The 12,086-nt window shown below is 50.0% G+C and overlaps 1 protein-coding gene across 4 annotated transcripts in view; it reads right to left on the bottom strand.

Annotated features, from left to right (window-relative positions):
- The window catches only part of KCNIP3 (potassium voltage-gated channel interacting protein 3), a 75,297-nt gene that overhangs the window by 50,808 nt on the left and 12,403 nt on the right, over positions 1-12,086 (bottom strand). The window contains exon 1 of one of the 4 annotated variants that reach the window (XM_077805519.1): positions 2,247-2,479. The exons of the other annotated variants lie outside the window; for them this stretch is intronic. The gene's annotated coding sequence lies outside the window, so the exon portion shown is untranslated. Of the gene's footprint in view, positions 1-2,246; positions 2,480-12,086 lie in introns of those variants that run through there. 4 annotated transcript variants of the gene reach the window in all.

The raw sequence follows: 12,086 nt of genomic DNA, 5'->3' as shown, positions 1-12,086 counted from the left end.
CTCTAAGCAAGCATAAAGACTCAATAACCCTGTTTGTTTAGGTGTTCACACACCACTCCCCTCTCCATCAGCCAACAGGAGATGAGTCACCCCTCATGACAATCACTGCCCCTTCTCTGCACACCACAACCTGCCGGGAGCTTGCCAGGATGGGCTTGAATGAAATCGGTGAGCTTTACGCCATACCCCAAAGGGCACTAAACTCAGCAGCAGTTTGTCCTTCCCCTGGAACACCCCACCACCAAGCTGGGAGAGGTCTTATAACAGAAGCTGACAGAACTTTAGTGGGGCCAAGATGCTGCCACGACACAGAAACAGAGGCTGGCTCTCAGGAGGCAGAGAGAGACAACCTGCACCACACAGCCCTCCCAAATCCCAGGTTTGTCTCCTCACTTCGGGCCTCTGCTATGACCTAGCTATTTTCAATCAATAGAGCCATCTCAGGGCAGTATCAGCTCCATTTTATAGATGGGGAAACTGAGGCACGGAGCTGGCCTGAAACTGGCCACCCAGCAGGCCAGGGCAGAGTTGTTCTATAACTCAGGTCTCCTGAGGTTCAGTCTAGTGTTTGATCTACTAGGCCACACAATGATATTGGCCCACACAGGCACTTTAAGATCCAGGGAGGAAAAATGCTACCGTCCAGCTAAGAGGCTTTATTTCCAGAACTGTATATGGGACAACCCCCTGCTTTCCCCACAATTAATGTTACTTCCTAAAGCCCACCGTGCCTTGCTTTTTATGCAACATCAGGACGGGGTGGAGAGAGAGAGGGTCAGACTAAATCCACCTCGATGCGCTCCAAGAACAGATGCAGTTATTGCAAGGGGCAAGTTTGTCGCCCCTTCATTGTTGCAGTCACTGGGGAGACGGCCATTGCGTGCAATCACCCTTTATATTAAAGGTCCCCGTAACCCTTTCTAAGCTGTTTATAACACATGATTAATAGAGGTCTTAATAAATGGTACAGAGCAGGTGAACATTTTGCCAAAACATTTTTGACCCTCCCCCACACCCCACACCCTGCCAAAAGTGACTTTTTGAACAACATGAAAATGTTCAGAAGAGATTCAAGCGGTTTGGAGGAAAAAAGACAATATTTCTCTCCTCCCCCCTATCCCCCACCCCCATGTAGTCCTTTGGCTGGCTGGGTTTGATTCTGTCCTGACTCCGGTATAAGTCAGGAACGAAGACCTATTAAGTCCCATCTAATTCCCCTCCACCCCATATAGTATCCGCCCCTATTGTGCTGTTTACTAGCATTTTGTCCAGTCCAGCTGCAAATGCCTTAAGTGATGGAGCATCCATTGCTTCCCTGGGGAGATTTATGTAACAGCCGGGCAGATCTCACTGCCAGGAAATCTGGAATTCAAGGGCGAGATCTTGTAAGGTACTTGGCTTCCTCATAGCCCCCCCGCCCCATTGGTTTATCTGTATATTTAAGGAACTTGCATGATTGGTTTCTACGCTGGTAATTAACTAAACATGCCTTCTCCATAAGCACTGCCTGGTTATGTTAGAAGAAACAGATATTCATTCATTTTTGGCCCACAAGTTGCATACATTTTTAGTTGCTCTCCTTATACTGATAATTTCTGGGCCATATAGGCAGGTTACATCAGATACTAAGTTTTGCCACGTGCTGACTAGTGTGTTTGTGCAGTTCTGCCCTCTACTAGACGAAATCAGAGCTGCTCATCTTTGTGTCATAGGCCCTATACTGCTAATGGGGAGTCTCCATAACTTCTAGCCCAAGGGGCCTGCGCTTTAGGATCAGAAGGGTGAGAGTTCTACCACCGCTGTCACCTTGAAGCTGTAGCCCTGGCATGCAGCAGCGTTACAAACGTGGGGTCTTATATAGCCACAAAAATCTGCAAGTCATTCATGTTCTACGCTCCGGATGCAGATCTAAAGTGTACAGATCATACAAACAAGAGCCAAGGAGTTCTCACTTGGGGAAGTAAGTGGAGACTATATTTAGGATTGGGGGACGGATTTTGTTGTCTTCAAACAGCTCCCAGAAAACATGGGACTGTCAACCCATCAGCAGCCACTGGCAAAGATAAAGGCAGAATCAGAGCTGCAAAGGGACACTGTGCATCTCATCGGTTTGATCATCTCTGCCTCGCATGCAGCGCTCAGAGTACAGAGACTGTCTAGCAACTGTCAGTGAATCCATGTGGAATCTGAATTTTCAGGTGGACTCAGTTAAACTGGAAAAGTTACTTGTGCTTAAAAACACCAACCTGGAGCGATCTAAGTAGACAGTAGCTCCGGCTTTTCAGTGCAGTCCCTGGAGACGCAGAGGTTCATGGGTCTGAAATGTTATTTTCTCCACAGCCTATAGAGCATCACGTAAGTGGCATAGGGTTTCTGATGCAGCTACGGAGAGGCTCTGGCAATGGAAAATAACTTCCAAAATTAGGCTCCCTTCTGGTCTATTTTTGTATCTTTTGATCATCTACTCCAGGAGTGTCTCTTTCCCTCCTCCACCCCCAATACACACCTTCATTTTCATTTCTGTGGGTTTAAAATTAATTTAGTGCTGGTGAAAGAAAACAAGTACAGACAGCAGCAGCACTGGAAGCTTCCCCAACCAGCTTGACCTTGAAATACCAGGTGTAGCAATTGGAGGGGAGTTTGATCTCCACAGTCCATCAAGCTCTCAGCTTCTCTGCTGAAACTGACCATATGAGGACCTCTTGTTATTAGCAGAGATCTAACCTGTAACTTGCAATATGACCCTCTGCCACTTGAGCTAAAGTAGGAACTCCAATGGCTGGCAGCAGCAGTAGGCTGTCACCTTCTAGTAGCTGGTGCACATAAAGGACAACACAACGTGTTATAACAGGACCAGTCAGAGCAATTGGTGCTGGTGGTTTTTGAATTGTTTGCTGTTTCACACAAAGAGATTGAAATGAAAACTTCCAGAAATCTCTCATTTTGGGGCCAATCCTGCAGCCCTCACCAAGGCCCCCATGGAGGTTAATGGGAGCTCTGCCTGAGGAAGGACTGCGGGCTTGCACTCTTAATAGCATTTCTAACACTATTAAACTTATGGAAGGCGTGAAACGTGTCCATTTTGCTGGTCGTGATCCCATTAATCAAGGGCAAAATGGGCACTGAATTCAATAAGATCAGGACAAGGCATCTCACTGCGGTTAATACCTCTATGTACAGAGTGTGACAGCCACACTGGGCCAGAGCATGAATGGCTAAGCAAAGGGGTAACCAGAATCAGAGCCTAGAGCAGTGATGGGATTAGAAACAGGGCCCAGGCAGATATGGTCAGCCCCAGATCCCAACTTCAAAGGCCAGGTGGTCCAAGGCTTGCTTTGGCTCAGCTCCACAATAGACAGGCTGAACCTTATGGTAAAATGAGCCGTCTTAGTTCTTATTATGCTGGCCCCCCATGGCCACCTCAAACTTCACAGCAAGAGCAGGGCTAGAACTCTCAGCCTCCTGCTCTGAAAGCACACGCCGCTAACACATGAGCTAAAGGAGAACTGCCATTAGTAGTAGGGGGTCTAGGATGTACAATTTAGGCTCAAACCAATAGACTAGGGGGACCAGATGTCCCGATTTTCGGGTCTTTTTCTTATATAGGCTCCTATTACCCCCCCCACCCCCGACATACACACAGTAAATAATACATGCATCAACAATGATAGATTGAAAACCTTGTTATCTACTCTAAGTATTGGATCATTATATTACACCTACTAAGAGTTTCTAGTTTGGGGGGGAAATTTACTTAAAATATATTAAAAATGAAATATTTAATGCACAGAACGGGCTGGCAAATAACTGTTCAGGATTTCTCTTTCTCTAAATAGGGACAATTCATTAGAGTATTATGGCAATTAATTTATTTATATAATGCTTTCAATCATGCACCACTGAAATGCAGCCACCTCTGGGGTGGGGCATGACAGCTGTTTAACAGGATGGAGCAGTGCATGACATCAGATTTTCAGGCGGATTGAAAAATCTTCAACTAAGCTACACACAGAGTTTTGGGGAGGCAGGAGATAATTAGTGCTCGCGCAGGAATTTGACCAAGACATCGCTGTTAACAACCCATTTCTCCTGTTAGAGCCACAGAAGGTCAAGACACGATCACATCTCATCTAGAAGATGGCAGTTCCAGTCCCATAGTGGCTCCTAGCACCAGGCTGGGCGCATTGGCTCAGTGTTAGCTGGAGGGCAGTGCACCACCTACTGGATCAGCAACGAGAATATTTGGTTACGTACATGACAATTGTATAGCAGAAATATATTTCCGGCCCTGATTTTTCACAGGCCCTGCGTCCTGTTTCCCAGCCTAGAGCTCCCACTACAGAGAAACCTTAGGCAAAGTGTGTGTCAGCTGATCAGTGCCTCTCTTATCTTAGCATCTCAGAAGCACTTTACAAGCCAAAAGGACCCGATTCTGCTGCTTTTACATGGAGTAGCAATTACTATTGAGTACCCCCTCTGGTTTGGCAGGTCCTTTGAGATTGTACTGACTAGTCCCTTTAAGGATTGCAGAATCAGCCCCTAAATAATTCTCCCGTACAGCATCCCTATGAGGTAGGTAAGGTATGTGGCTCACCATTCCCCTGCCTGCTGCAAATCACTGATAGGCAGCTACTTCTGGAGTGGAACACAGCAGCTGTTTAACAGTGTCCAGCAACTCTGTATAACAGATTAACAAAGTAAAACAAACTCCAGTTCATTCTTCAGGGGTAATTTCCCTTGATGGAGTTTGGCCACAAAACCGTGTTAGATGCTTACAAAAACAAGGGTTTTAATGTCCATGAAAGTCAAGGACCGTGGCTTTACATTGCATCCACAGGAGTCTTTGCTGGTTTCTCTATGGTGCTTATCAGTAGAATATGCGTCCCTCACACACCATTCGTGAATGTATCCTTCTGGAACATCCTGCTAGTTAGAAAAGCATTACTATACCCATTTCACTGATGGGGAAACTGAGGCACAGAGATTTAATTGGCAACAGAGGTAGTCTTGGGACACAGCTGGAATTGAACCATCCCAGGCCTGTGCCTTAGCCATAAAACCACCCTTCCTCTCTACCACTATCTCCCCAAGAGCTGTGACAAAGCCTGCCTTAAATTGGAATACCAGTGCTGCTTTCATGTGATTTCGTTTGCAGTTTGACAGAGTTCTTCACTGCCCTCCTCTTCCTCCATCCATGATCCTGCCTCCTCTGTTCCTTCCTGAGCTTTAGAGTCAATTAAAAAACCCCACCACAACAAAGTTTAGCCACGAACCCTTCTTTGGAAACCTGCACAGACCTATGCGTGCAACTTAAGATGAGGTCACATGAAGGCCAAACACATTAGGAATTGAACCAGGGACAGCCAGGGCTAACAGCTGGAGCTGCTTGTTTGAGCTAAAGCTCCCTAGCCGGGGCTGTAGCAGACTCACATCCACTTGGGATCAGGCACAGAAGGACGCTTATAATACACCCACACCAGAGGTTACTTTCCCTTCTTACAATGTTAAAACCCCCTCTAGAAAGTCCCAGACACACAGGCGAGAGACCGAAGATGCTTCAAAGCCCTTAGTCGCCATGCTTGGAGAAATCACCATGGGAATACTGCCAGCCCCCTGCCAAATCTAGGGGTGGCTAGAACCCCCTCTGTGAGTAGCTGCAGGAATAGAAACATCTCCATGAGGTAGCATTGCCCTACTATGCAAGGTGATTACAGTGATGCCCGGAGCAGGGCCAATGGATTCCGCAGTTCCAAAGGAGGGGAGATCCTGCTCTGCCCAAATGAAGGGCACGGAGTGAGCATGCTCCAGCCGGCTGCTTGATTGAGTTAGCGGATAATCTCTGGAGCCAGGCGGCTGTCTGTGCCCGATTCCAATTAATTAATAACAGCGCTGGGTTTGGTGTTTAACAAGAGACTCGGCCTCCTCCAGCAAATGAGGGAAGAACAGCCAGTAAGAGAGTCAATCAGGCAGCTCGCGGCTGAGGTCTCCCTGCTCTCTCAATCCTCCTTAAGGGGAGAGAAGGTTTGGTTAGACAGGAATGCCCAGCACGGAGCTGGCCCTCTCACGGAGCCGGGGTGGGGGGGTTCCCAGCAACCAGGAATCTATGCGCTGCCGTGATGGGGAGATTAGAGACATGAGGAAACCTGGCCCAGACCTCCTTCATAGAAAACTGAACCCATTGGGGAAACTCGTCCTGTCAACTTGGGAGACCCATTCCCAAGTGCTCCCATCCCAACCACTTGGGAGACCTAACCTGGCCCATGAAATCCAGCAGTCGCTCTCCCTTTCCTGGCTGTCTAATGCCACCGAGCTGCATCTGCAACCTTAGTTCCTGCTTCCACATCTGTCCATCCCTCACGGCAGCTCCCAGTATCACAGGTACTTCCCCAAAGGATGGGTGGTCACTAGGGCTGTGCCTCTCAGAAAGGCGTCCTTGCTCCTGGGCTTCTCAGTTGCAGAGAGTTTCCTTAACCGGGGACAGAACCTCCCATCTAGTAGCCCCTTGGCTATTTGAAAAGATCCCTCTGGACCCCATTGAGAATCCATCCAGCTCAGACAGAGCAATGAAGGGCAGGTGGATGGAATTACCTGGTCAAGCTTTACAATTGTCCGTTCTCCAAACCAAGAATCCCATTCCTCTCCTGTCCCTTTCTCACCCTGCCAGTTACGTCCCCAGCGCCGTCCCTTTCCCCACTGGATGGTTCCCCCTTTCCTTACTCCTTCCATTGCTGGCTGCCCCTCACATCGAGTCCTGCAGGGAGCTCCATGCATCTTTTGAACACAGCCCCTCAGTTCCTTCATCTCTCCCCCATCCAGCACATACCCAGTGCTCTATCTATTCAACACACTGTGCAAACATTAATAACCCTGACCACCCCCATGGGAGGGAGCCTTTTGCCACCATTTTACAGATGGGGAAACTGAGGTACAGCAAGGGGATGCAGCGGGCCCAAGTAGGTCAGAGGCAGAATTCGAACTCCAGATTCCCTGGCTCCCAGCCACACTCAGCTCCCTCATCCCCCACTGCTTGGGCTCTACAAGCCACCAAAACACCATTGGCCCACACTGACTGCTCCCTCCAAACGCCTCGCAGCTGTGGGTGCACTGCTGCACATTTTACCTTGGGACAGGTCCCCGGAGATGAAGCGGAAGAAGTGGCTGATCAAATTGCCCAGATGTTTCTTGCAGCTGAAGTCCCAGATCTCAAGGCGCGCTTCCAGGAAGCGCACCGAGGTGTCTGCCTCTTTGGCCTCTTTCGGGGGCATCCTGTCTCGCTCCAGCAGGCCTGAGCACTGCCCCACACCCCTTCCGTTCGCCCTGCCCTGGCTCGCTGGGCCAAGTTGTCTGGGTTTCCTTAAGGTAAGTGCTTTGTTTCTGCTGCTCTCAGCTGCACTGACCTTCTCTCCCACTCCACCTGCTCTGACTCCTCCTCCGCAGGTCTCCCCTCCCGCTCCGTGCTGGAGTCTCTTGCAAAGTTGTATTTTCTCTAGCTGAGCGCAAGGTATTTCTCCACCTTCCACAGGGTGTTCGGGAATACAGGCCCTTCTCCAGGCCCCTCTGGCAACACCCAGCAATGCCAGAGGGGCACAATGTCATTCTTCTTCCTGCTGAATTCAGGAATCCCAAAGCTCCCCATCCTCAGAATATCATCTACTTTCTCCTCTCCGCCTTCCCACCATGGTACAGTTACTACTCCCTAGATTTTAGTAAGTTTAAGGCAGCACTGTCGTGTGCTGGTTTAGCCTTTTCTGGCCAAAGCCGCATTGAGTCCCTGAATTTCAGATTGCCTTCTGCCAAGGAACTGCGTATCACAAAAACTCCCGCTCAACCCGCCATCCCCTGGGAGCAGAGGAGAAAGCTTGCCTTCCATGTTAACCCTAGCCGCCCTGCATGCTTTGCAATTCTCTTTGTGCCAGTCTGTCCCTTTGTCTCAAATGCCCCAGAGTCCCCGCCGCTCCCCAGGCCAGGGACATCTCTCAGAGCCCCACCAACAGATGGACAATTTGCTTCAGACTTCTCATTTTGCTTCAGGAGAGGAGCTCATGAGTCTCTGATCATCAGCTGTCCCCACAACCATGGCCTCCACTCCTTAGAGGAAATAGAACTCAACCTTCTAGTCCAAAGCCACAGCTCCCTACCCCTTGAGCTGCGGTCACTGCCCTGATATTAGGGCTTATTTGCTGTTTAAACATCCAGCCAGAGGCAGGAGTCACAGCTGTGCAGCTCTGACCTTCTCCCCAAAGCAAGGTTACCAACACGCTCCGCCACTGCATTGCAAATCCCTGCTCTTCCAGTGTACTGAGTATCCCTTGTCCCCATTGAATCAGGATGGGGATCTCCTGGTCTAGATGTTTTATTCCCCACCACAGCAGAACCTTCTGGCCTACCAGGCCCTGTCCCAACAGGCATTGGGGAATGCAGGCATTTGGCCAGAGGGGCCTGGACAACACCCATCAGTGCCAGAGGGGCACAACTTCTTCCTGAGTATCTCAAAGCTCTTTAAGAAGGGGGCATCATACCCATTTTACAGACAGGGAAAGTGAGGCAGAGGGAGGTGGGGGAGGGACTTGCTCACAGTGTACAGGAAGTCAGCAGCAAGACAGGGAATAGAACCCAGGAGTCCTGATTCCCAGTCCTGTGCTCTTTAAATCCTCCTGGGCACTGGAGGAGGATGTGTTAGCAGGAACCTGTGGTTCGTGTGTTCCAGGTGGATGTGGCAACCTTGTTTTTAAGCTAGGCCAGGGGGCGGGAGAGGTCAGTCCACATCCCTGGTGGCACTTCCCCCTGGCCCATATTTCGCCTGCATTAAATCCCCCCTGATCTCCACATCTGTGCCCATCCCCCTGGCCTGGCCCGACCCTTAGCTGAGTGGGGAAGTTTGCCCTGAGCAATAAGACACCCCCACTGCCCAGACAAGGCTGCATGCCCACCAAGTGAGCATCTGGGACTGGGCACCCAGGCTACATGGGTCAGAACCGAGTCCCCAGGATGCAGTGGTTCCCAGGAAGGGCATGCGTGGCTCAGTGGGAACTGAGGGCACCCATCACCTTCCCTATTCCCATTTCCACTGAAAGCCAGTAGGGCCGAGGGGCTCCCCGCTCAAGGGAGGGGATCAGCTCCTTCCCCCTCCCACCGGTCTCAGGCTCCCTCTCCCCGTCTGCTCTCCTGACCTTCACGGGGCGAAGACAATTCCCAGTGTAGAAGCACGGTTCCCAGAACACTGGCAAGGTATTAATAACTGTGCTTAGCACTGGACAATTCCTGCTTCCCGCGGTGTAATCAGACCCCCAGCACCTGCGGCAAGGCTAAGACATCAATTCCTAGCAGTGCTGAGCTCGGTACAGGCCCCCCTCTGTGCTAATCCGCAGAGGATCTGACTGCCCCCCCCCACACACACACACTTTGGAGTCTGTGCTCTTCATTCTCAAGCTTGTAGCTCTGGAGGTCCCTGGTCGGTTCAATCCAGGTTGGTCAAAAGGGTGGCTGTCACATAGAGGCCGTAGGTAAGGCCTTGACCCAACCTCTCCTCAGCCACTTCCTTCACTGCAGCCCACTCCCCCAGTGCCTTATCTGGACACATCCTCGCACCTGGCATCCCATGGTGGCAGCTGATAGAGGGTTCACTCCTGCCTGGTTCACTTGGATGAACTGCAGCCAGCCATCAGAGGAGGTTTTACAGCGAAGAGATTTCAGCCCCTGCCCTTTGAAGGGGATGCATTCCCCGATTCCAAGGCCAGAAAGAACAACTGAGCTCTAATCTGACCTTCTGGATAGCACAGGCCATAGGACACCCCCCAGTTCTTTCCTGTCTCAACCAGAGCAGAACTTTGAAAAAAACTTTCACTCTTGGCTTTAAAATGGCCAGTCAGAGAATTCACCACAACCCTTAGTAAGCTGTTTACTGTGGTTAATTACCCTCATTGTTAGAAGGGTCTGCTTTATTTCCACTCTGAATTCGTCTAACTTCTACCTCCAGCCACTGGGCACCGCTTAGTTAGCGAGTTATCAGCTCGCACCCCCTGCAGACAATTCTTTGTATACCAGGCGCTTCCTAGTCGAGATCAGGGCCACATTGTGCTGCGTGCTGTACATGCTCATAGCCCTGAAGTCACTCCCGGCCCCAAAGAGCTCATGATCAGACAGACATTGGGAGGGGGAAACTGAGTCACAGAGGAGCAGTGCCTAAGGTCAGGGGCAGAGCTGGGAACTGAATGCAGGTCTCCTGACTCCCAGTCTGGTGCTCTGTCTGCTAGATCCCACTGCCTCCCACAGAACAGATACTGCCCTAACAGGGCAGGGGAAATGTGCCGTGTGCCTCTGCCTTGACCAGGAGGATTAAGGAAAGAAGAGTTCAGTCCTTCTGGCTCATTCAGTTCTAGGCCTCTCTGCTGATGCTGGTGACAAGCTGATTCCCTGTTATCCTGCATCTTGGGCCCTCATTCACACTCAGACAAGCAGTCCCAGTTACAGCAGCGGGGTTTTACACTCCCGATTGCAGGGAGGGTCTCTGCCTGCCTTTCACCCTCTCTTGGAGTGAAGCTAAGCTGGGGAGGCCAGTTTTGCATGGGTCAGAGGTTCAGGGCAGTTCTTGTGGCAGTGAGTTCCAGCTGCTGGGAAAGTGCCCCCGTAACCCACGTTGATATGAGCCTGGCTCTTTGTCCCCGTTAGTGTCTACATGACATGGAGGTTTAGGAGTACAATGGGAAAGGAATTTTTTCCCACCAACTTTTTTTGTTGTTGGAAAATGCATGTGTCAAAACCAAAATTCTGTAGGAAAAGGGCCATTGTGGCAAATTTCCCATTTTGGGGAAGAAAAGAAAAAAAGGAAAGTTTCAAAGTTGTTGAAAGCCCCATTTTGACGTTAACGACAACAACAAAGTTAGGTTTTTGGTTCCAAATGTCTTTTCATTTTGAAATGTTAGTTAATTTCTAGTAAAAAAAAAAGTTGATAAACCTCAAAATCAAAACCAGAACACTTCAGTTGACTCAATCCAACTGTCCCTAATGGGACAATTTTCAAGAATTCAGAATCCAGACAGGAATTTGTCTCGCACCGGCCCTCAAACCTCAAACATTCCCATGGGACAGAAAAGCTATTTTCCACCCTGCTCTATGGAGGAGTTTGCTACTCATGAGCTAAAGCAGTGGGTTTTGAAGTTTCATTCGTGGACCCCTAAAAAATTTCAAATGGAGGTGCTGACCCCTTTGAAATCTTAGGCATAGTCTGAGGGCCCCCAGGGCTCTGCAGAACACAGGCTGAGAACCAGTGAGCTAAAGGATCTGGTCCTTTGCTTCCGGCAGTAGCAGCTCATGCTTTTAGATCCAGGGTTCAGTCCCTGCACATTGACCCTGCAAAGGGGACATTATTAACACAGGATCAGGACTTCCCCTTGTGATGAGATGGTTCCTGAGGAACGCAGCTGTGGTGTTAGGTTATGGAGTGGGATGGCCGAGGTCTAAAGGCTTGGATCTGGCTAGAGTTTACCTGTCTGATTAGAGTTTAGCTCAGCAGCCCATGTATAGCACACCTAACACCCAGCATCTGAACACAACCTCACACCAGCAGAGGAAGACATTCCAGTGTCTCCCAGTAACATCTGGGAGACGGATGAAGCTAGGACAAGCCGAGTATTTCTTTTGGACCATGAGCCATGAACAGGGGAACCGTAGGGGTTCTTCCGCCCTTGGCAAACCAGCAAACTTCTCTCCCCACCCCAGCTGGGAGTGAGCCACAAACACCCACACTGAACATTTTGCTCCTTGCACACATTTGCATCCAGCCATAGCTTGCAGAGCCGTAGCAGGAATGAATCTCTCCATGCTGCAGAGCACCCAGGCTACCTGCAGAGGGAAACAGAGCTCCATCCAGCTCCATATGCAGAGCTGTTTTCCTTCCTCTCAGGAGAAGAGAAAGCCTTGCTCGGCTTGAGTCAGGAAGCAAGTTCTCAGGTGCAGGTGGGTGATCGCAGTGGTTTCCAGGGCATGGGAGACAGATTGACTGGATCCCATCCACCCAACAATTCAGACTCCGGGGTGATCACACCCATTCCCAGCCCCTTCAGAGCAGATTTCTTTTACACTCGAAA

The sequence above is a fragment of the Eretmochelys imbricata genome, chromosome 26 (assembly GCF_965152235.1).
Source record: "Eretmochelys imbricata isolate rEreImb1 chromosome 26, rEreImb1.hap1, whole genome shotgun sequence".
Lineage (NCBI taxonomy): Eukaryota > Metazoa > Chordata > Testudines > Cheloniidae > Eretmochelys > Eretmochelys imbricata.
The sequence above is the reverse complement of the archived record's forward strand: the minus strand, read 5'-3'. Positions and strand labels throughout refer to the sequence as shown.